This window comes from Hemitrygon akajei, chromosome 18 (assembly GCF_048418815.1).
Source record: "Hemitrygon akajei chromosome 18, sHemAka1.3, whole genome shotgun sequence".
NCBI classification, from domain to species: domain Eukaryota; kingdom Metazoa; phylum Chordata; class Chondrichthyes; order Myliobatiformes; family Dasyatidae; genus Hemitrygon; species Hemitrygon akajei.
In genome coordinates, this window is record NC_133141.1 from 64410683 (window position 1) to 64437211 (window position 26529).

Sequence of the window (26529 nt, forward strand, 5' to 3'; positions counted from 1 at the left end):
GAGGGTGTGAGTGGTGAATAGGGAGATGGGGAGGAGGGTTTGAGTGGTGAACAGGGTGATGGGAGGAGCTGAGAAACAGGAAAGGTATGACCACATTAATAGGTTTGTATTATAGACCACCCAATAGTCAGCGGGAATTGGAGGAGCAAATCTGCAGAGAGATAGCAGACAACTGCAGGAGACAGAAAGTTGTGATTTGAATCCAATTTACTACGTCATCCTGAATTCCAAGTGAATGGATTCCTTCACCTCAATGCATCTTATCACTCTCAGCAAAACCTCCATAAAATGAAGACGTCAGAAGCCCCAGCCACTGAACTAAACTAAACTATGTTCTGCAGTCATATTCAAAACAGGGGAAGCCAGAGAGTGGTAATAGATGGTTACCTCTCTGATTGTGACTAGTGATTGTAGGGGATTTTAATTTTCCACACATTGCTTGGGACTCCCATACTGTTAAAGGTCTAGATGGGTTAGAGTTTGTGAAGTGTGTTCAGGAAAGTTTTCTAAATCAATATATAGATGTACCAACTAGGGAGGATGCAATATTAGATCACCTATTAGGAAATGAGTTAGGGCAGGTGACGAAAGTGTGTGTAGGGAAACACTTTGGTTCCAGTGATCATAACGCCATTAGTTTCAACTTGATCATGGATAAAGATAGATCTGGTCCTCGGGTTGAAGTTCTAAACTGGAGAAAGGCCAAATTTGAAGAAATGAGAAAGGATCTGAAAAGCGTTGATTGGGACAGGCTGTTCTCTGGCAAGGATGTGATTGGTAAGTGGGAGGCCTTCAACAGAGAAATTTTGAGAGTGCAGAGTTTGTATGTTCCAGTCAGGGTTAAAGGCAAAATGTAAAAGAATAAGGAACCTTGGTTCTCGAGGGATATTGGAACTCTGATAAAGAAGAAGAGAGAGATGTATAACATGTATAGGCAACAGGGAGGAAATAAGATGCTTGAGGAGTATAAAAAGAGTGAGAAAGTACTTAAGAAAGAAATCAGGAGGGCTAAAAGAAGACATGAGGTTGCTTTGGCAGTCAGGGTGAAGGATAATCCTAAGAGCTTCTACAGGTATGTTAAGAGCAAAAGGATAGTAAGGGATAAAATTGGTCCTCTTGAAGATCAGAGTGGTCGGCTATGTATGGAACCAAAAGAAATGGGAGAGATATTAAATGGGTTTTTGGCATCTGTATTTACTAAGGAAACTGGAATGGAGTCTATGGAAACAAGGCAAACAAGTAGGGAGGTCATGGAACTTATACAGATTAAAGAGGAGGAGGTGCTTGCTGTCTTGAGGCAAATCAGAGTAGATAAATCCCCAGGACCTGACAGGGTATTCCCACAGACCTTGAAGGAGACTAGTGTTGAAATTGCAGGGGCCCTGGCAGAAATATTTAAAATGTCGATATCCATGGGTTAGGTGCCGGAGGATTGGAGGATAGCTCATATAGTTCCATTGTTTAAAAAAGGCTCAAAAAGTAAGCCGGGAAATTATAGGCCGATAAGTTTGACATCGGTAGTAGGTAAATTATTGGAAGGAATACTAAGAGATAGGATCTACAAGTATTTGGATAGACAGGGACTTATTAGAAAAAGTCAGCATGGCTTTGTGCGTGGTAGGTCGTGTTTAACCAATCTATTAGAGTTTTTCGAGGAAGTTACCAGGAAAGTGGATGAAGGGAAGGCAGTGGATGTTCTATACATGGACTTCAGTAAGGCCTTTGACAAGGTCCCACATGGGAGGTTAGTTAGGAAGATTCAGTCGCTAGGTATACATGGAGAGGTAGTAAATTGGATTAGACATTGGCTCAATGAAAGAAGCCAGAGAGTGGTAGTGGAGGATTGCTACTCTGAGTGGAGGCCTGTGACTAGTGGTGTGCCACAGGGATCAGTGCTGGGACCGTTGTTGTTTGTCATCTATATCAATGATCTGAATGATAATGTGTTTAAATGGATCAGTAAATCTGTGGATGACACCAAGATTGGGGGTGTAGCAGACAGCGAGAAAGATTATCAAGCTTGCAATGGGATCTGGACTACCAGCTGGAAAAATTGGCTGTAAAATGGCAGATGGAATTTAATGCAGACAAGTGTGAGGTGTTGCACTTTGGTTGGACCAACCAGGGTAGATCTTAAACAGTGAATGTTTGGGCACTAAGGAGTGCAATAGAGCAGAAGGATCTGGGAACTCAGATCCATAATTCCTTGAAAATGGCATTGCAGGTAGATAGTGTCGTAAAGAGCTTTTTGCACAATGACACTCATAAATAAATGTATTGAGTACAGAAGTTGGGATGTTATGCTGAAGTTGTATAAGATGTTGGTGATGTCAAATTTGGAGTATTGTGTGCAGATTTGGTCACCTACCTACAGGAAATAAGATTGAAAGAGTGCAGAGAAAATTTATAAGGATGCTGCCAGGACTTGAGGACCTGAGTTACAGGGAAAGGGAATAGAATGGGACTTTATCCCCTAGAGTGTCGTAGAATCAGGGGACGTTTGATAGAGGTATACAGAATTATGAAGGATATGGATAGAGTAAATGCAAGCAGACATTTTCCCCTGAGGTTGGTGAGGCTAGAACTAGAGGTCATATGTTAAGCGTGCATGGTGAGATATTTAAGGGGAAACTGAGGGGGAGCTTTTTCACTCAGAGTGATGCAAGTGTGGAACAAGCTGCCAGCGGAAGTGATGGATGTGGTTTAAATTTCAACATTTAAGAGAAGTTTGGATAAGTACACGGATGGGAGGGGTATGGAGGGATCCAGGCGTGGGTCGATGGGACTAAACAGAATAACAGTTCAGCATGAACTACCGGTAGATAGGCCAAAGGGCCTGTTTTAGTGCTGTAGTGGTATGACTCTGACTCTACACCTCAGTTTTAAGTGACTATCTATTAACCGTGTACTTGGCCTTGTTCAAGATTCTCCCACTAGCACCCACACTGCAACATCTACCTGGTTTTGACCTTTCAGAGTCTCTTGTTTCAATAAGACCGCTTTTCTTTCTTCTAAAACTGTAAAGAATATAGGTCTAATTTTGTTCCTGACAGGGTGGCCCCCCAATCCCAGGAATTAGCCCAGTGAATCTTTGTTTGGAACTACCCTAATATCCGTGTATCCATTCTTAACTACTTCTATAAAACTTCTATTTTTCCATTTTTACTGGAGTTGCACTTCGCCAATTGCCTTCGGTTATGGTCTTGGTTGGCATTCATAAAGCTGTCCACTTGTTCCTCATCTGGTCAATAGGAAACTGTTAAAGAGAGAGATCTTGTGCTATATGACTTTGGGATATTTTGAAAAAAGCTCACAATCAATGAAGTATTCCATTCGTGTCATTATTACAACATAGGACAGGCCCACTGCCAATGGCATGATCCCAGAAATAGCGGAACATTTATAACCAGATCATTTACTATAAAAATCTTAAACTGAAAATACTCAGCATGTCAGACATTATTTGTGGACAACCAAAACAGGATTAACATTTTGGGTCGATGAACTTTTGTCCGCTCTTTTACTTCAGATTTCTTGTGTCTGCATTATTTTGTTTTAGATCTATATATATATGCATATTACAATATACGAAAAGTACACGTGGGCGTCACAGTAGTGTACATTTTAGTGTGAAGCTATTCAGCTCATGGCATCTGGGTTTGTAATTTAATCTCAGAGTCCTCTGTAAGAAGCCTTTGTGCATTCTCCGCATGGAATGCATGGGTTTTCTCCAGGTCCTCCGGTTTCCTCCCACAGTCCAAAGATAGATGAATTGGTCATTGTAAATTGTCCGATGATTAGCTTAGGGTTAATTGAGTTTGTCAGGGTTGCTGAGGTTCGAAGGGCTGAAAGGGCCTACTCCACACTGTATCACATGTTGCACCTACACCACAGTAAATTCCTAATACATGTACAGTATATGGTGAATAAAGTTGATCCTTGATTTAAAAAAAAGAAAGAAGAAGACCGTCCTATCCAGCAGGCAGCATTCAGAGCGGGCAGCGGAGTGAAAGGGCTTCGTCAATGGGCTTAGGCGTTAATGGGATGAGGCGAGGTAGGTTTACCTGTGTTAATTGTGGAAGGGAAGTATGTGTGTGAGGCCAGTGTTCTGTGCTTGGTGTCAGATGTGGGGGGTCCTGGAGACTCACAGCCTCCCAGATGGCCATATCTGCACCAGGCGTGTCGAGCTGCAGCTCCTAAGGGACCAAGTTAGGGAACTGGAGTTGCAGCTCGATGACGTTCACCTAGTCAGGGAGAGAGAGGAGGTGATAGAGAGACACGGGAGACAGACAGGTTGGTCACAGTCAGGAGAGGGAAGGGGAAGAGTCAGGTACTAGAGAGTATCCCTGTGGCTGTCCCCCTGAACAATAAGTACTCCTGTTTGAGTACTGTTGGGGGGGGGGGGGAACAGCCTACCTGGGGGAAGTGGCAGTGGCTGTACCTCTGGCACAGAGTCCGGCCCTGTGGCTCAGAATGGTAGGGGCCCTGGCAGATATATTTAAAATATCGGTATCTACGGGTGAGGTGCCGGAGGATTGGAGGATAGCTCATGTTGTTCCGTTGTTTAAAAAAGGCTCTAAAAGTAATCCGGGAAATTATAGGCTGGTAAGTTTCACATCAGTAGTAGGTAAATTATTGGAAGGAGTACTAAGAGATAGGATCTACAAGTATTTAGATAGACAGGGACTTAATAGGGAGAGTCAACATGGCTTTGTGCATGGTAGGTCATGTTTAACAAATCTATTAGAGTTTTTCGAGGAGGTTATCAGGAAAGTGGATGAAGGGAAGGCAGTGGATGTTGTCTACATGGACTTCAGTAAGGCCTTTGACAAGGTCCCCCATGGGAGGTTAGTTAGGAAGATTCAGTCGCTAGGTATACATGGAGAGGTAGTAAAATGGATTAGACATTAGCTCAATGAGAGAAGTCAGAGAGTGGTAGTGGAGGATTGCTTCTCTGAGTGGAGGCCTGTGACTAGTGGTGTACCACAGGGATCAGTGCTGGGTTCATTGCTATTTGTCATCTATATCAATGATCTGAATGATAATATGGTAAATTGGATCAGCAAATTTGCTGATGATACAAAGATTGGAGGTGTAGTGAACAGTGAGGAAGGTTTTCAAAGCTTGTAGAGGGATCTGGACCAGCTGGAAAAATGGGCTGAAAAACGGCAGATGGAGTTTAATACAGACAAGTGTGAGGTATTGCACTTTGGAAGGACAAACCAAGGTAGAACATACAAGGTAAATGGTAGGGCACTGAGGAGTGCAGTATAACTGAGGGATCTGGGAATACAGATACAAAATTCCCTAAAAGTGGTGTCACAGGTAGATAGGGTCATAAAGAGAGCTTTTGGTACATGGCCTTTATAAATCAAAGTATTGAGTTTAAGAGTTTTGTTTTAATTTAATAATTTAATCCCTTTAATATTATTTATTATACACAGGGTCACACCACCCCTTCTGCCTACTAACCTATCTTTCCAATATACTGTATACCCTTGGACATTCAGCTCCCAATGGCAGCCATCCTTTAGCCAAGTTTCAGAGATGGCCACAACATCATACCTGCCAATTTGTAGCTGAACTTCAAGATCGTCCATTTTATTTCTTATGCTGTGTGCATTCAAATATAACACTTTCAGTCCTGTATTTGTTGCTTTCTATTTTAACTGCATCATGCCTCTATTGCCCTGTAACTCATGCCACTGGCTTTGATTAAGCCTCATCTCCTGCCAGTTCTTTCTATAATCTCTGTTGCGCTCTATCTTTGATTTATTTCTGTTTTCCCCTTCCTCAGCCCTATTACTCGGGTTTCCATCATCCTGCCAAATTAGTTTAAACCCTTCTGAACAGCTCTATTAACCCTGCCTACTAGGATATTGGACTTCTTTGGGTTCAGGTATAACCTGTCCTTTTTGTACAGGTCGTACCTCCCCCAGAACAGCTCTAATGATCCAGGAACTTGAAGCCCTGCCCCCTACACCAGTCTGTCAGCCACGCATTAATATGCCTGATCATGCTATTCTTGCACATGTTAGTATGTGGCACAGGCAGAAATCCTGAGATTACTACCCTGGAGAGAGGCAGAAGAAAATAAATTATAGTCCAGTTAGTCAGACCTCAGTGGTTGGGAAGATGTTGGTGTCAATTGTTAAGGAGTTGGTTTTGGGGTACTTCAAGGCACGTGATAAAATAGGCCATAGTCAGCATGGTTTCCTCAAGGGAAAATCTTGTCTGACTAATCTATTGTAATTCTTTGAAGAAATAACAAGCAGTATAGAAAAAGGAACATCAGTTGATGTTGTGCACTTTGATTTTCAGAAGCCCTTTGGCAGGTGCCACACATGAGGTTGCTTAACAATCTAAGAGCCTGTGGTATTACAGGAAAGATACAAGGATGGATAGAGCATTGGCTGATTGGCAGGAGACAATAAGTAGTAATAAAGGGAGCATTTTCTGGTTGGCTGCCGGTGACGAGTGTTCTACAGGGGTCTGTGTTGGGACCACTTCTTTTAACATTATATGTCAATGACTTGTTTGATGGAATTGATGGCTTTGTTGCAACATTTGCAGATGATATGAAGATAGGTGGTGGGGCAGGTAATTTTGAGGAAGTAGAGAGGCTACAGAAGGACTTAGACAGATTAGGAGAATGGGCAAAGAATGGCAGATGGGATACAGGGTCAGGAAGTATATGATCATGTGCTTTGGTAGAAGAAATGAAAGGGTTGACCATTTTATAAATGGAGAGAAAACTTAAAAATCTGAGGTGCAAAGGGACTTGAGAGTTCTTGTGCAGGATTCCGTATAAGTTAGTTTGCAAGTTGAGTCTGTGGTGAGGAAGGCAAATGCAGTACTAGCATTCATTTCGAGAGGACTAGAACGTAAAAGCAAAGATGTAACATTGAAACTTTATAAGGCACTGGTGAGGCCTCATGGAGTATTGTGAACAGTTTTGGGCCCTTTATGTAAGAAAAGATGTGTTGACATTCATGAGGGCTCTGAGGAGGTTGATGAGAATGATTCCGGGAATGAAAGGGTTATTGTATCAAGGGTGCTTGATAGCCCTGGGTCTGTACTTGCTTGAATTTAGATGAATGATGGGGATCTCTATGAAACCTATTGAATGTTGAAAGGCCCAAATTGACTGAATGTAGAGGGGATTTTTTCTGTAGTGGGGGAGTCTAGGACCGGAGGGCACAATCTGAGAATAGAGGGACATCCACATAGGATGAAAATGAAGAGGGATTTCTTTAGCCAGAGGGTGGTGATCTGTAGAATTTGTTGCCAGAGGCAACTGAGGAGGCCAAGTCATTGGGTGTATTTAAGGTGGAGGTTGATAGATTCTTTGTAAGTCAGTACATGATGAAATGGCAGAGCAGATTCAATGGGCCGAATGACCTAATTCTGCTCCTATGTTTAAAAAAGCAAACACGAGATAATCTGCAGGTGCTGGAAGTGCAAGCAACACACACAAAATGCTGGTGGAACACAGCAGGCCAGGCAGCATCTATAGGGAGAAGTACAGTCGACGTTTTGGGCCAAGACCCTTCGTCAGGACTAACTGAAAGAAAAGATAGTAAGAGATTTGAAAGTGGGAGGGGGAGATCTGAAATGATAGGAGAAGACAGGAACTTCATCCCTCCCCCTCCTGTCAAAGGCCTTCTGAAAATCCAAGTAAATAACATCCAGACTTTCTTTTGTCTATCTTGCCTATTATTTCCTCAAAGAATTTCAACAGATTTGGCAAGTAAGATTTCCTCTTGAGGAAATCATGCTGACTTTGGCCTATTTTATCAAGTGCCTCTAAGTACCACAAAACCTTATCCTTAATCATCTGAAAAACTTGATGACAAAACTTTTGACATGTCCTATTTTGGTGTCCATGGTGGCCTGCCTGCACATCAGCTCAACAGCTAAATGGCAAATGGTTCTCCAAACAAGTAAACAATTTATTGAGTGTTTTCATTTTCATGGAATTGCCATGCCTTTAAGCAGCTTCCTGTGTTATTTCACTAGCCCTGCACAGTGAAGCCGGTTTTTAGTTGCCTTTCAGGGGCAGCTGCATCTACAGCCAACTACAGATGCTAAATATAGGCCAGTCCTCATTAGGGGATTGGAGGAAGAGAGGGTCAGTAACTTTTAATTCCTGGGTGTTACTAAATGAGAAGATCTGTCTTGGGACCAGCATGTAAGTGTCATTACAAAGAAAGCACGGCAGCACCTCTACTTCCTTAGATGTTTGAGTAGATTCAGCACGTCAATTAAAACTGATAAACTTTGACAGATGCACAATGGAGAGTGCAGTGTTCCCTCTAATTTTTTTTACAGCTGAGCAGGAAATTTTTGTGCAGTGCAGCACTTGAAATGTTTATTTTTTGTATTATGTATACTATGAATATTTAGAATGAAAATGGAAAAATCACATAGTTTTGATATTACTTATTAATTGAAGCGTATAATGAAAAACAGTACAACAAAGTAAATCTTACACATTTCATGAACTTTTTCTCATCTGTCTTCATTACAAATCCACTGTCTATAAAAACTGTCTAGATTAATTTTGTTTTCAGATGAAAGGTAAGCCTTAATCCTCATCAGATCATCCAAATGTTCCACCTTGTTTCTGCATTTATTTTGATTGAATTCATAAGATTGAATTGTTACGAACCCCGTAACTGGGTCACTTACCAGCAAAGATAGAGACATCCGTTGAAGTCTGATGATACTATTTTTAACAGTATTTATTAGTAAAAATACACAAAAATAATATCAATGTAAATATACAGATAATATACGTCGTCAATACTAAATCTAAAAGTGTGGGTATAATAATTATCAATAAGAAATAAGCTCTATCGTTGTCTAGGGGATAATGTATTGTCCGATGGAAATATATAGTTCATTCAGTTCATGCAGGCTGCAGCCGTTGGGGACCACTGTGTTGCAATTGTTGGAGAGAGAGAGAGAGATTTAGGAGAAAAACTTGCTGGCTTTCCTTTATGATTTTGATCCGTCGGTGTCTCGTTGGTGTGGCCGTTCAAGTGTGACCTCTCCTTTAGCTAAACCGTTCTTCCATGATGAGCCCGCCACCCTGGCAAGGGAGGACACACACGAGCTCTCACCGGCCTTCGCTATTAAACGCTGTCACTGGATTTCCAGCGTTTCTCCTGGTGCGTCTAAAGGGGTTGTTCCCCAGACCCTCTTTTATCCTCACTCACGGGGTCTCAGGTGTCAATCAGGTTGGGATGATGCAATCCCTTAACCAGACCACTCTGGTTGTCCCCTGAGGGGTTTCAATGAATAGTACAGTACTCAATACACAATTCCGTCTCCAAGAGACAATGGCCGTTATCACTGGTCCCGTTCCGCTGATGTCAGGACACATTCCACTGTGCAAGATTTCTCAATGATCTCAATCTTAGGATCTTCACTTCCTTTTTCGTTATTCAAAATGAATAAACAGATAACTAATCCTATAGTCAAGTATACATTACAAATCTGGTTTCAATTTCGTAAATTTTTTGGTTTGAATAAGTTTATGCTGTCAAGTCCTATAATATCTAACTACTTTTTCCGACCATCATCTATAGATCAAGCTTTTCTTTTATGGAAAACAAAAGGTATAACATGTTTTCATGATCTGTTTTTGGATGATAACATTATGTCCTTTGAACAGTTATCTAATAAATATAATTTATCTAAAACCCATTTTTTTAGATATTTACAAGTTAGAAATTTTCTATATAATGAACTAAAGTCTTTTTCGAAAGAATGTCCATTGGACATTACAGAAAGAATTTTAGCTCTCAATCCTTGTCAAAAGGGTTTAGTAGCTATCATTTATAATATGATTATGAATGTACAACCAGATATATCAGAAAAAATTAAGAAGGAATGGCAGGAAGAATTGCATTGCCCTATATCTACTGAGCAATGGGAAAAAATTTTATCATTGGTAAACTCATCCTCTATCTGTGTTAAACATGCTCTAATACAATTTAAGGTTGTACATAGAGCTCACATGTCTAAAGATAAACTTGCTCGATTTTATTCTTATGTTAATCCAACCTGTGATAGATGTCATTCTGATATTGCTTCGTTGACCCATATGTTTTGGCCTTGTCCTTGTTTACAAAACTATTGGAAAGATATTTTTAATATTATTTCAAGAGTCTTAAATATTAATCTCCAACCACATCCTTTTACCGCAATTTTTGGTCTACCAATGATAGATAATAAGCGTTTATCCGCTTCATCCCAACGTATGATTGCATTTGTTACACTAATGGCTAGAAGATCTATTTTACTGAATTGGAAAGAAATTAACCCTCCAACTGTATTTCAGTGGTTTTCTCAAACTATTTCCTGTTTGAGTTTAGAAAAAATTAGAAGTGTGGTTTTTGATTCTTCAGTTAAATTTGAGGAAACTTGGAGACCATTTATTCAACATTTTCATATGAATTAAATGGTCTGATCCTGAACCTTATTGTTACTATCCTGAATTGTGTGGATGGAGGTTGGGAGTCATCGGCACTACTGTATGTATTTAACATTATGCAATTGCCCATGTTGGTTAGTTTTTCTTTAGTTGTTTTTTTGGGGGGGGGGGTTCTTTTTTTCTTAATTCCTTTACATTAATACTATGAGTTTGGGAGACTTTATGTATTGATTAATACATATCTGATTGTTAATTAATCTATTATGTACTCTCAAATGTTTTGTACTTATATTTTACTTATGTTTTTTTAAAAAATTAATAAAAAGATTTGAAAAGAAAGGACACATTCCAAACCTTGTGTATTCTGGATGTCTCTCTCTCATTTCCTGGGTCTCAGACCCGAAATAATAGCGATCTTGCGATTCTCAAAAAGGAGGGGGCGACTTTGTACCCTCAGAGTTGCTTCACATTCGTAACAGAATCCACATTCACAGTCAGCACTAGGACCTTGAAACATTACAACGATGTCAACAAGAATTGACAGTTCTTCAAATTCTTCATTTCTAAGCACATAATTCAACATGTCAATGAACACCTTAATTGAACCAGTCTTAACTTCCTCTGAACTTCCATTCTGTGTTCATTGTTACAATTTGTAACAGTGTGGTAACTTGAAACACTGACAATGTAAATACATTGAAGCTCTAAAATGTTTCAAAGTAAAGGTTGTGGTATATTTGTAGTAATGTTTTATTTATCTTTATTTATTTATTGAGATACAGTATGGAATAGGCTCTTCCAGCCCCTTGTGCCATGTTGCCCGGCATTCCAGCAATTTAATCCTAGCCTAATTATGGGACAATTTACAATGACCAATTAACATACTAACGAGTCTGCCTTTGGACTGTGGGAGGAAACCAGAGCACCCAGAGGAAACCTGTACAATGTACAGGAGAATGTACAAATTCCTTAGAGGCAGTGGCAGGAATTGAATCAGAATCGTCTGTATTGTAAAGTGTTGTGCTAACCACTATTCTACTGTGCCGCCCCATGGACTATATTCATTATGGATTATATTCATTAACACATAACTAATTACTGAGTATTTCACAATTATATTAACATAGATTTCAAAATTCTATTAACATTGTATAAAAGAAAATTCCAGCTGCACGGCAACAAAGGCTATGTGTGCAGGAGCACTTCAGATACTACATGGTTGTACGTCCCCACAGCTTAGAGGGAACATTCATAGAGAGTATCCTGACTGGTTGCATCATGGCCTGGTATGGAAGTAGAATGCTCAGGAACAAAAATATCTACAGGAAGTGGGGGATGCAGCCCAGTCTATCACAGACAAAGCCCTCCTCACTTTGAGCACATCTACAAGGAGTGGTGCCACAAGAAAACAGCAAGGATCCCCTCCATGCCAGCCATGCTTCTACCATTGGGAGGAGGTACAGGAGTTTTTGGTCCCACACCACCAGGCTCAGGAACAGTTATTACCCTGTAAACATCAGGCACCTGAACCAGTGTGGATAACTTCACTCACCTCAACTCTGTCCTGATTCCACAAATTACAGACTCACTTTCAAGGATTCTCCTGTTCATCTTTTCAGTATTTTTTTTTTATTTGCACAATTTGTCTTTTTTGCACGTTGTCACTCTTTATTTATAGTAAGTATAGTTTTACAAAAAATCTGTTGTATTTCTTTATTTTCCTGTTAATGCCCGCAAGAAAAGAAATCTCAAGATAATATATGGTGACATACACTCAGTGGCCACTTTATTAGGTACACCTGCACACCTACTCATTAGTGCAAATATCTAATCGACCAATCATGTGGCAGCAACTCAATGCATAAAAGCATGTAGACATGATTAAGAGGTTCAGTTGCTGTTCAGAGCAGACATCGGAATGGGGAAGAAATGTGATCTAAGTGACTTTGACCCTGGAATGATTGTTGGTGTCAGATGGGCTGGTTTGCGTATCTCAGAAACTGTTGATCTCCTGGGATGTTCACACACAACAGTCTAGAGTGTACAGAGAATGGTGAGAAAAACAGAAAACATCCAGTGAGCAACAGTTCAGTGGGTGAAAACATCTTGTTAATGAGAGATCAGAATGGCCAGACTGACTCAAGCTGACAGGGAGGTGACAGTAACTCAAATAACCACATATTACAACAGTGGTATGCAGAAGAGCATCTCTGAATGCACAACATGTCAAACCTTGAAATGGATGGGCTACAGCAGCAGAAGACCACAAACATACACTCAGTGGCCACTTTATTAAGTACAGAAGAGTAAAAGAGTAGCCACTGAGTAAAAGTAAGTGATAATAAACCTGATTCTAATCTGATTATAAACCTGATTATAAAGGGATGACATAAGATCAGAAGGTGTAGAGTCTCTTTGGGTTGAGTTAAGAAATGGAAAGGGTAAAAGGACCCTAATGGCAGTTGTATACAGGCCTCCAAACAGCAACCAGGATGTGGATTACAAATGACAGCAGAAGATAGAAAAGGCATGTTAGAAGGTCAATGACATGGATAATCGGGAATTTTAACATGAATGTGGATTGGGAAAACCAGGCCAGTACTGGACCTAAAGAGAGAGAATTTGTAGAATGTCTAAGGAATGGGTGTTTAGAACAGCTTGTTGTTGAGCCCACTAGGGGATTGGCTGTTGTGCAATGATCCGGAGGTGATAAGAGAGCTTAAGGTTAAGGAACCCTTGGGGACCAGTGATCACAATATGATCGAATTCACTTTGAAATTTGAGAAGGAGAAACTAAATTCCAGTGTGTTGGTATTTCAGTGGAATAAAGGAAATTACAGTGGCATGAGAGGGGAGATCTGGCCAAAGTTGACTGGAAAGGGACACCAGCAGGAAGGACAGCACAGCAGCAATGGCTGGAGATTCTGCAAAAAATGAGGGAAGTGCAAAACAGATATATTCCAAATGAGGAGAAATTTTTGAATGGAAGAAGGACACTACCGTAGCTAACAAGTGAAGTCAGAGCCAAAGTAACAGCAAAAGAGAGGGTATACAAGGAAGCCAAAGCTAGTGAGAAGGTAGAGGATTGGAAAGCTTTTAAAAACTTGTAGAAGGAAACTAAGAAGGTCATTAGGAAGGAAGAGATGAATTATGAAAGGAAGCTGGTGACTAATATCAAAGAAGATACTAAAAGTTTTTTTTTAAGTATATAAAGGGTAAAAGAGAGTTGAGAGTAGATATAGGACCAATAGAAAATTATGCTGGAGATATTGTAATGAGAGACACAGAAATGGCAGAGGAACTGAATGTGTATTTTGTATCAGTCTTCACAGTGGAAATCATCTGCAGTGTACCAGACAGTGTTGGGGAAGTGAAGTATGTGCAGTGAAAATTACAAGGTTCTCAGGAAGCTTAATGGTCTGAGTGTAGATAAATCTCCAGGACCTGATGGAATGCATCCTTGGGTTCTGAAGGAAGTAGCTGGAGAGATTGTGGAGGCAATATGACTGGAAAATTGCAAATGTTACTCAGTTATTTAAGAAGGGTGGGAGGCAGCAGAAAGGAAACTATAGACCTGTTAGCCTGACATCAGTGTTGGAAGTTGTTGGAATTGTTGGAATCAATTGTTAGGGATGAGAACCAAGGGGCATATGACAAGATAGGCCAATGCCAGCGTAGTTTCCTGAAAGGAAAATCTGGCCTGACTAACCTACTGCAATGTTTTGAGGAAATTACAAGCAGGGTAGACAAAGGAGATGCAGTAGATGTGCTGTATTTGGAATTTCAGAAGGCCTTTGACAAGGTGCCACACATGAAGCTGCTTAGACAGAGATGCAAAGGGACTTGGGAGTCCTTGTGCAGGATACCCTAAAGGTTAACCTCCAGGTTGAGTCGGTGGTGAAGAAGGTGAATGCAATGTTGGCATTCATTTCTAGAGGTATAGAATATAAGAGCAGGGATGTGACGTTGAGGCTCTATAAGGCACTTCTGAGACACACGGAGTATTGTGTACAGTTTTGGGCTCTTTATTTTAGAAAGGATATACTGACATTGGAGAGGGTTCAGAGAAGATTCACGAGAATGATTCCAGGAATGAAAGGGTTACCATATGAGGAATGTCTGGCAGCTCTTGGGCTGTATTCCCTGGAGTTCAGGAGAATGAGGGGTGATCTCATTTGAAACATTCTGAATAGTAAAAGGCCTGAACAGATTAGATATGGCAAAGTTATTTCCCATGGTAGGGGAGTCTGGGACAAGAGGACATGACTTCAGGATTGAAGGACGTCCATTTAGAACAGAGATGTGGAGAAATTGCTTTAGTCAGAGGGTGGTAAATCTGTGGAATCTGTTGCCATGAGCAGCTATGGAGGCCAAGTCATTGGGTGCATTTAAGGCAGAGACAGATATGTTCTTGATTAGCCAGGGCATCAAAGGGTATGGAGAGAAGGCAGGGGAGTGAGGATAACTGAAAGAATTGGATCAGCCCATGATTGAATGGCAGAGCAGACTGAATGGCCTACCTCTGCTCCTATATCTTATGATCTTATGGTCTTAAAGAGTGGAGTGACATTTGCAATTCTCTAGTCTTCCAGAGCCATTCCAGAGTCTACTGATTCTTGAAAGATGATTGCTAATGCTTACACATTCTCTTCTGCCACTTCTTTCAGAACTCTGGAGTGCACGTCATCTGGTCAAGGTGGCTTAACTACCTTCATATCTTACAGTTTCCCAAGAACCTTCTCCCTAGTAATAGCAAATTCACACACATCTTGACCCCTGACACTCAAACTTCCACCATCTTGCTCATGTCTACCACAGTGAAGACTGATGCTGAATACTTATCTAGTTTATCACCATTTCCTTGTCCCCATTACTACCTCTCCAGCATCATTTTCCAGCGGTCCAATATCCACTGTCATCTCTCTTTTATAGTTTCACACTCTCTTTTACACTGAGAAAACTTTCAGCTAGCTTACTTTCATATTCCTTCTTTTCCTTCTTATTGACTCTTTTAGTTGGCTTCTGATGGTTTTTAAAAGCTTCCTAATCCTCTAACTTCCCACTATTTTTTTACTCTATTATATACCCTGTTTTTGGCTTTTATGTTGGCTTTGACTTCTCTTGTTAGCCACAGGTGTGTCATCTTGCCTTTAGAATACTTCTTTCTTTTTGGGATGTATATATCCTGTGCTTTCTGAATTGCTTCCAGAAATTCCAGCCACTGCTGCTCTGCCATCATCCCTGCCAGTGTTCTTTTCCAATCAATTCTGGCCAACTCCTCTCTCATGCCTCTGTAATTCCCTTTACTCCACTGTAATACTGATACAACTGACTTTATCTTCTCCTTCTCAAATTTCAGGGTGAATTCGATCATATTATGATCACTTGTCCTGAAGTGTTCTTTTACCTTAAACTCTCTAATCAGTTCCAGGTCATTGCGCGACACCCAACCCAGAATAGCTGATCCCCTAGTGGGGTCAACTATGAGCTGCTCTAAAAAGCAATCTTGTCGACAGTCTAGAAATTCTCCCTCTTGCTATCCTGCACCAATCTGAGTTTTCCATTCTACATGCATATTGAAATCCCCCATGACTATTGTAACATTGCCCTTTAGCATGCATTTTCTATCTCCTGTTGTAATTTGTAGACCACATCCTTAAGACTCTTTGGGGTCTTCTTTCACTCCCATCAAGGTCTTTTTAACCATTTCAGTTTCTTTGCTCTACCACAATGATTCAACATCTTCAGACCCTATGTCACCTCTTTCTAATGTTTTGATTTCATCTTTTACCAACAGAGCCACCCCACTCCCTTGGCCTACCTGCCTGTCCTCTTGATACAATGTGTATCCTTGGACGTTCAGCTCCCAGCTACAATCTTTCAACCATGATTCAGTGATGCCTACAACATCGTACCTACCAACCTGCAACTGTGTGACAAGTTCATCTACCTTATTCCATATACTGCATGCACTCAAATATAAGACCTTCAGACCTGTATTCATCACCCTTTTCGATTTTGTCCACCTCTTTCATTGCAACATCCTATTTATGGCAATTTTGCCCTATCAACAGCCTCTCCTTGCTAACAAATGCCTCATCCTCTGCCCTATCACTGGTTCCCATTTCTCCACCAAATTAGTTTTAACTCTTCCGAACAATTCTGATAAACCTACTCGCAAGGATATTGGTCCCTCTCAGGTTCACGTGTAACCCATCCCATTTTTACAGGTTGTACCTTCCCCAGAAAGGATCCCATAATACCATAAGACATAGGAGCAGACTGAGCCCATTGAGTCTGCTTTGCCATTCCATCATGGCTGATCCTGGATCTCACTCAACCCCATACACCTGCTTTCTCACCATATCCTTTGTTGCCCTGAACAATCAGGAAATGATCAACTTCTGCCTTAAATATGCCTACGGACTTGGCTTCCATTGCAGTCAGTGGCAGAGCATTCCACAGATTTATTACTCCCTGGCTAAAAAAAAATTCTCCTTACCTCTGTTCTAAAGGGTCACCCCTCAATTTTGAGGCTGTACCCTCTAGTTCTGGATATCCCCACTATAGGAAACATCCTCTCCACATCCACCCTATCTAGTCCTTTCAATATTCGGTAGGTTTCAATGAGATCCCCCTGCATTCTTCTAAATTCCAGTGAGTCTTACCCCAAAGCTGCCAAATACTCCTCATATGTTAACCCCTTCATTCCTGAATTATCCTTGTGAACCTCCTCTTGGCTCTCTCCAACGACAACACATCCCTTCTGAGAAATGTTGACAATACTCTAAGTGCAGCCTGACTAGTGTCTTATAAAGCCTCAGCATTATCTCCTTGCTTTTATATTCTATTCCCCTGGAAATAAATACCAACATTGCACATGCCTTCTTTGCCACAGACTCAACTTGTAAATTAACCTTCTGGAAGTCTTGCATGAGGACTCCTAATTCCCTCTGCACCTCTGATATTTGAACCTTCTACCCATTTAGATAACAGTCTGCACTATTGTTCCGTTTACCAAAATGCATTATTGTACATTTCCCAACACTGTATATCATCTGCCACTTTTTTGTCCATTCTTCCAATTTGTCCAAGTCCTGCTGCAATCGCATTGCAGGTACCTACCCTTCCACCTATCTTCATATCATCCATAAACTTTGCCACAAAGCCATCAATTCCATTATCCAAATAACTGACAATGTGAAAAACAGTGGTCCCAATACTGACCCCTGAAGAACACCACTAGTTACTGGCAGCCAACCAGAAAAGGCGCCTTTAATTCCCACTCGGTGCCTCCTACCTGTCAGCCATTCCGCTCTCCATGTCAGTATCGTTCCTGTAATGCCATAGGATTTTATCTTGTTAATCAGCCTCATGTGTGGCACTTTATCAAATGCCTTCTGAAAATCCAAGTAAATGACATCCATTGCCTCTCTTTTGTCCTTTGTCCACCCTGCTTGTTACTTCCTCAGGCAAGATTTCCCTTTACAGAAACCATGTTGACTTTGAATTATTTTATCATTCGTCTCCAAGTACCCCGAAACCTCATCCTTAATAATAGACTCCAACACTTTCCCAACCATTGAGATTAGACTAACTAGCCAATAATATCCTTTCTTTTGCCTTCCTCCCTTCTTAAAGAGTGGAGTGACATTTGTAATCTTCCATCCACCAGGACCATGCCAGATTCAAGCGATTCTTGAAAGATCATGACCAATGCATCTGTTATCTCTTCAGCAATCTCTCTCAAGACTCTGGGATGTAGTCCATCTGGTCCAGGTACCTTATCCAACTTGGGTTTGCCTTGCACTTTTTCCTTTGTAATAGCAATGGTACTCACTCCTGCTCCCTGACACTCGTGGACCTCTGGCACACTGCTAGTGTCTTCCATATTGAAGACTGATGCAAAGTACCCATTAAGTTCATCTCCCATTTCTTTGTCCCCCATTAGTATCTCACCGGCATCATTTTTCAGTGGTTCAATATCAACTCTCACCTCCCTTTTTCTCTTTAAATAACTGAAAAAAACTTTTGATATCCTTCGTTATATTATTGCCCTCGTATTTAATCTTTTTCCTTCTTATAGCTTCTTTAGTTGCCTCTTGTTGGATTTTAAAATATTCCTAATCATCCAACTTCCTGCTTACTTTTTGCTACCTTATATACCCTTTTAAGACCTGCTTTTATGCAGTTCTTAACTTCCTTTGTCAGCCACGGGTTGCCTAGCCCTACCATTTGAGAACAAATTCTTCTGTGGGACATATCTATCCTGCACCTTGTGAACTATTCCCAAAAACTTCAGCCATCCCAATGATCCATAAATCTGAATCCCTGCCCCCTGCACCAGTTCCTCAGCCACGCATTCATCTGCCAAATCAGAATCAGAATCAGGTTCAGTATCACCGGCATTTGTCATGAAATTTGTTCACTTTATGGTAGCAGTACAATGAAAAAAAAACCTGAATTGCAGTAAGTGTGTGTATATATATGTTCTCAAATAGTTAAGTTAAAATAAGTAGTGCAAAAAAAACAGAAATTAAAAAAAAAGTGAGCTGGTGCTCATGGGTTCAATGTCCATTTAGAAATTGGATGGCAGAGGGGAAGAAGCTGTTCCTGAACCATTGAATGTGTGTGTTCAGGCTTCTGTACCTCCTACCTGATAGTAACAATGAAAAGATAGCATGCCCTGAGTGATGGATGTCCTTAATGATGGATGGCGCCTTCCTGAAGATGTCGTGGATACTACAGAGGCTAGTACCAGATGGAGCAGACTCATTTTATAAGTTTCTGCAACTTACTTCAGTTTCGTGCGGTAGCTTCCCCCCACCCCCACTCCATACCAGACAGTGATGCAGCCAATCAGAATGCTCTTCATGGCACATCTGTAGAAATTTTTGAGTGTTTTAGTTGACACACCATATCTCCTCAAACTCCTGATGAAATATAGGTGGTGTCCTGCCTTCTTTATAGCTGCATTAATATGCTCTGTCCAGGTCAGGCCCTCAGAGATATTGACAGCTAGGAACTTGAAGTTGCTCACTCTCTCCACTTCTGATCCCTCTATGAGGATTGGTTTGTGTTCCCTCATCTTACCCTTCTTGAAGTCCACAATCATCTCTTTGGTCTTGCTGACACTGAGTGCAAGGTTGTTGCTGTGACACCCCACAACTAAATGGTACATCTTACTCCTGTACGCCCTCTCATCACCATTTGAAATTTTGCCAACCATGGTTCCTTCATCAGCAAATTTATAGACGGCATTCAAGCTATACCTAACCACACAGTCATGAGTGTAGAGAGAGAGTAGAGCAGTGGGCTAAGCATACATCCCTGTGGTATGCCAGTGTTGATCGTCAGTGAAGAGGAAATGTTATTTCCAATCATCACAGATTGTGATCTTCTGGCTAGGAAGTTGAGGATCCAATTACAGAAGGAGGTACAGAGGCCCAGGTCCTGTAGCTTTTTTTGATCAGGACTGTAGGAATGATGGTGTTAAACACTGAACTATAGTCAATGAACATCATCCTGACGTGGGTACTTGCATTGTCCAGGCGATCCAAGGCTGCATAGAGAGCCAATGAGATCAGATCTGCCATAGACCTACTGTGGCAATAGGCAGACTGCAGTGGGTCCTGTCCTTCCTGTCCTTCCTGAGACAGGTGTTGATTCTAGCCATGACCAAACTCCTAAAGCTTTTCATCACTGTAGATATGAGTGCTACTGGACAAATAGTCATTGAGGCAGCTCACACTGCTCTTCTTGGGCACTGATATAATTGTTGCCAAATCATCCTATTCTTATCTTCACTGGCATGTGGCACAGGTAGCAATCCAGGTGTGAGTCCTAAGGCTTCTGTACCTTCTTCCTGATGGCAGCAGCAAGAAAAGAGTATGTTCAGGTGGTGGGGGTCCCTCATGATGGATGCTGCTTTTCTGTGATAACACGACATGTAGATGTGTTCAATAGTGGGGAGGGCTTTACCTGTGACGGGTGGGCCATATCCACTACAATTTGTAGGATTTCCATTCAAGGGAATGATGTTCTTAGCAGTGAAATACAACAACCAACAAGCCACATTGAATGTGTATGTGGTAAAGACAGGAGGGCCAGCATTGTGGGGGCTTGATAGGCTGAGACAACTACAACTTGATGAAGATCCATCCACTATTTGTATGCCACATCCCTGCAATAGTCAATTGAAAGTGAATTAAGAAAGATTCTGGATAATGCCACAGAAGTCTTCAAGGATGGCATTGGAAAACTCAAACATATCAAGGATAAAATAGTTTTAAGTGAAAATGCCACACCCAATTTTTGCAAAACATGTCTGGTTCTTTATGCCATCCATGATAAAGTAGTCAGTGAGCCAGATGACACAAAGGTTGGGGGTGTTGTGGATAGTATGGAGGGCTGTCAGAGATTACAGCAGGACATTGATAGGATGTAAAACTGGGCTGAGAAGTGGCAGATGGAGTTCAACCCAGATAAGTGTTGAACCTACCTTCATTTTGGTAGGTCCAATATGATAGCAGAATATAGTATTAATGGTAAGTCTCTTAGCAGTGTGGAGGATCAGAGGGATCTTGGGGTCAGAGTCCATAGGACACACAAAGCAGCTGCGTAGGTTAACTCAGTGGTTGAGAAGGCGTACAGTGCATTGGTCTTCATCAATCGTGGAATTGAATTTAGGAGCCAAGAGGTAATGTTGCAGCTATATAGGACTCTGGTCAGACCCCACTTGGAGTACTGTGCTCAGTTCTGGTCACCTCACTACAGAAAGGATGTGGAAACTATAAAAAGGGTGCAGAGGAGATTTACAAGGATGTTGCCTGGATTGGGGAGCATGCCTTATGAGAATAGGTTGAGTGAACTCGGCCTTTTCTCCTTGGAGCGGCGGAGGATGGGAGGCAACCTGATAGAGGTGTATAAGATGATGAGAGGCATTGATCGTGTGGATAGTCAGAGGCTTTTTCCCAGGGCTGAAATAGCTAGCACTGGAGGGCACAGTTTTAAGGTGCTTGGAAGTAGGTACAGAGGAGATGTCAGGGGTAAGTTTTTTTTACTCAGAGAGGGGTGAGTGCGGCAGTGAATGGGCTGCCGGTGACAGAGGTGGAGGTGGATACAATAGGGTCTTTTAAGAGACTCCTGGATAGGAACATGGAGCTTAGAAAAATAGAGGGCTATGGGTAACCCTAGGTAATTTCTAAATTAAGGACATGTTTGGCACAGCTTTGTGGGCCGAAGAGCTGTAGGTTTTCTACGTTTCTATGTTTCTATTAGTTAAATCGCATGGAGGTTGAAGGAATTCTTCTCAATGTTGAGTGGAGCTCATGGGTATCAGTGGTCCCAGTAGCCAAGAAGGATGGGTCTGTCAGTATCTGTGGTGATTTTAAAGTCACCATCAACCCAGTACTGACAGTAGATTGATATCCTCTGCCTAGGATAGAGGATATCTTTGTAAACCTTTCTGGAAGAAAACACTTCAGCAAAATGGACATAGCTGAGGCCTAGCTACAGACAGGGTTGGAAAAAGAGTACAAAGCGTTTCTCACCATAAACACTCACAAAGAGTTTTATCACTATAAAAGGCTTCTTTCTGGAGAAGCATCTGCACCTGCACTCTGGCAAAAAGCTATGGACCAGTTGCTGTATGGTTGTCTGGACACTCGGTGTTACCTGGATGACATCATTGATACCAGTAAGGATGACAAGGAACATCTCTAAAACTTCAAGGCATTGTTAAAAAGATGAGAAGATTCTGGGCTCATAGCACGTCATGATAAGTGTGAATTCTTTAAATCAAGCATCACTTACTGTTGTCACACCATTGATGCACAAGGATTACACAAGTGTGCTGAGAAAATTCAACCAGTAGTGGATGTTCCAAGGCCAAAAGGCATGTCACAGTTGTGGTTCATTTTAGGATTTGTCCATTACTAGAACTGGTTCCTGCCAAATTTGGCTACTGTGTGCCACCTCTGAAACTCATTACTATAGATTGTGGAAGAATGGCAATGGACAAAGCTTTCCAAAAGGTGACATCAGACACTGCACTCACATATTATGATCGACATCATCCAGTGAAACTTGCCATACACTGTTCAGAATGCCAACACATCCAGAAGAAAGGTGTTCATTGCTGTCAGAACTGCTTCCTGCAGTCCCAGAGTCAACTCCTACAACCATCACAGAGGAGTCCCCAGAACCTGAGATTGTTTCACAGCCACAAGTCTCACCTGCCAAGCAGAGGGCTCCTCCTCGTCATGAAAGACGATATCCCACAAGAATAAGAAAGCCTCCACATTGATTAAATCTTGAAACCTGAATAGGACAATTTAAAATTTGTTGTTCTTTGGATGTCTGCGTAGTATTTGTATTATATAATATATACTGTGTGTGTATATCTTCTTCGGTTGTCCATCGAATCCGATGATGACATCCACTCCTTTAATGGTGAGATCTTTGATGACTATACAGTCCTATTCTGGACCCACAAGCTCTGTTGCAGGTGGGACATGTATATGTGGTAGTGGTAGTGATGGCAACCATGGCTGCATTTCTCCTGGCTCTCCTCTGCTGTCTTCTGGTTGCTCTTTCCATCTCCAGAATACGAACCCCATCCCTACACAGCTGTCGCCAAGTGTTACGGTCAGCAGCAACATCCTCCAGGTCCTCGGGTCTGATCTTGCACTTCCTTAAAGCATTCTTCATCTGATCCTTATAGCGCTCCTTTGGCCCTCCAGCTGAGCGTCAACCATGATGTAGCTGGCCATATAACACTCTGCGGGGTAGCCGACATGGGGGCATCCTTATCACGTGCCCCAGCCACTGCAACTGACGCTGGGTGATCATGGCCTCAATAATTCTGCAGTTGGTCTTTACAAGTATTTCAGTGTGAGGCACCCGCTCACGCCAAGTAATTCCCAGGATGCACTGAAGGCAGCTTATGTGGAAACGCTCCAAGGACTTGATGTGACGGCTGTAGGTTACCCAAGTTTCACAGCCATAAAGGAGAGTGGTGACACAGACCGCTTGGTATATGGCGACCTTTGTGGAGGGACGAAGGCTCCTGTTCTGAAAGACTCTATGCCGAAGTCTCCCAAAGGCAGCTGATGCCTGTTTAATGCGGCTCTGGATGTCGTTGTCAATGCCGCTATCAGAGAGAATGCTCCCCAGATATTTGAAAGATGGCACGACTGACAGCTTTTCATCACCAACAGTGAAGGCAGGTAGAGTGGGTGGGACACTGGTACTCCATTGGCAAACCAGTTCTATACATACACACACACACACACGTGTGTGTGTGTTGAGATGCATTCTATATTGAATTGGAGTTTATAACTAACAGAGTTACAGTGTTGTGTATTTAATATTTCAGTAATATTTGAGTAATATTGTAAATATATATTTTTAATTAAGCATTCTCATTCATTTAAATAATTACAGGTTATATGTAAAAATACATGAATTGCATACATCATGACGCTATCACGTGATAAGTGTGCGCCTTGCTTAAAGTAAAATGAAGTAAGGCACAGTCTCCCGGAGCCCCATCTTTTCCTAGCTTTGCTTTACTTTTATGTTTTGGAGTTACAAAACATAACATAGACCTGTCAAGAGTTGACAAATGAAGGGGTAAGAGCAGTACTGAGTGATAGGGCTGAGGATGAGACAGTTGGTATACAACTAGATACAGTGTGTAGTGAGACTGTGAGCATGGACAGGCAGATGATAGGGCAAACTTGCAGTCAGTGGGATTAGTTGTAGTGTAGCAGGAGGACAAAATTGAAACTTGAAAACAGAACTGAAGGTGTTATATTTGAATACACAGATTATATGGAATAAGGTAGACTATCTTGTAGCACAGTTAGAGATTGGCAGGTATGACGTTGTGGGTATCACTGAGTCATAGCTAAAAGAAGAGATTTGGGAGTTTTAACATCCAATGATACACATTGTATTGAAAGGACAGGCAGGTAGGCAGAGGGAGTAGCATTGCTCCGTTGGTAAAAAATGAAATCAAATCCTTAGAAAGGGGTCATATTCGAATGGAAGATCTAGAAATGTGTGTAGAGTTAAGGAACTGATGGGAGTTATATACAGGCCTCTGAACAGTAGCCAGGATGTAAGATATAAATTACAACAGGAGATAGAAAGTGCATGTCAAAAAGGAAATGTTGCGATAGTCATGGGGGATTTTGATATCCAGCTAATGTGCTGGGGAAATCAGATTGGAGCTGGTTTTGGATTCCCGGAGATAGAATGTGTAGAATACCTACAAGATAGTTTTTTTAGACCAACTTGTGGTTGAGCCCACAAGGGAATCAGCTATTCTCAATTAGGTATGTAATGAACCAGATTTGATTCAGAAGCTTAAGGTAAAGGACTGTTTGGGAGATAGTGATAATAATCTGAAAGAATTCAGCTTGCAATTTGAGAGGTGGAAGCTAAAGTCAAATGTATCAGTGTTACAGGGAATTGCAAACACATGAAGGAGGAGCTGGCCAAAGTTGATTGGAAGGGGTCAGTAACAGGGATGGTGGCAGATCAGCAATAGCTGGAGTTTCTGGGAGCAATTGAGAAGGTGCAGGATAGATATATCACAAAGAAGAAGTATTCTAAAGACAGAATGATGTAACTATGGTGGACAAGGGAATTCAAAGCCAACATAAAGCAAAATATAGGGCATATAATAGAGCAAAAATTAGTAGGAATTTGGAGGACTGAGAAGCTTTTAAAAACAAAAGAAGGCAACTAAAAAGCCAGAAGGAGGGAAAAGATGAAATATAAAGGTAAACTATCCAATAATATCAAAGAGGATATGAAAAGTTGTTTTAGCTATATAAAGTGTAAAAGAGAGGTGAGAGTGGATATCAGACCACTGGAAAATAATGCTGGAGAGGTAGTAATGGATGAACTGAATAAGTATTTTGCATCAGTCTTCACTGTAGAAAACTAGCAGTTTGCCAGAAGTTCGAGCGTGTCAAGGGGCAGAAGTGAGCACAGTTGCTATTACTAGCAAAAAGGCACTTGGGAAACTGAATGGTCTGAAAGTAAATATGACACCTGGGCCAGATTTACTACACCACAGGGTTTTGAAAGGGTAGCTGAAGAGATTGTTGAGGCATTAATAATGGTTTTTCAAGAATCGATAGTTTCTGGCATGGCTCCAGAGGACTGAAAAATTGCAAATGTCATTGCACTCTTCAAGAAGGGAGAGAGACGGAAGGAAATTATAGGCCAATATATCCTGACCATAGTGGTTGGGAAGATGTTGGAGTCGATTGTTAAGGATGAGGTTTCAAGATACTTGGAGGCACATAATAAAATAGGCCACAGTCAGCATGGGTTCATCAAGGAAAAATCTTGCCTGACAAATCTGTTTTGAGGAAATAACAAGCAGGATAGACAAAAGAGAGTTGGTGGATGTTGTGTGCTTTGATTTTCAGAAGGCTTTTGACAAGGTGCCACACATGAAGCTGCTTAACAAGCTATGAGCCCATGGGTATTACAAGAACGACTTTAGCATGGATAAAGCAGTGGCTGATTGGCAGGAGGCAAAGAATGTGAATAAAAAAATGCCTTTTCAGTTGGCTGCCAGTGACTGGTGGTGTTCCACAGGGATCTGTGTTGGGACCGATTCTTTTTCTATCATATGTCAATAACTTCATTGACTTACAATAACTTGGAATTTGTGGCTTTGTTGCAAAGTTTGCTGACGATATGAAGATATGTGGAGGGGCAGGTAGTTTTGAGGAAGTAGAGAGGCTACAGAAAGACAGATTAGGAGAATGTGCAAAGAAGTAGCAGATGAATTGCAGTGTCAGGAAGTGTATGGTCACACAGGTTGGTAGCAGGAATGAAAGGGTTGACTATTTTTTAAACGGAGAGAAAACTTAAAAATCTGAGGCACAAAGGGTCTTGAGAATCCTTTTTAAAAAAATATTATTTATTTATTGAATTTTAGAAATTACACGAATAAATGTAATAATGAAATGGTAAGAAAAGTGATACTAACCCTCCCCCCTCCCCTTAACCCTCCCCCCTTAATCCTTATCTAAAGAAAAAAAAAGAAAGAAAGAAAGAAA

At 41.3% G+C, this 26529-nt stretch overlaps 1 protein-coding gene across 1 annotated transcript in view; it reads left to right on the top strand.

Annotated features, from left to right (window-relative positions):
• Window positions 1–26529, top strand: part of LOC140741490 (plexin domain-containing protein 1-like) — an 810319-nt gene that overhangs the window by 420514 nt on the left and 363276 nt on the right. The window lies entirely within an intron of this gene.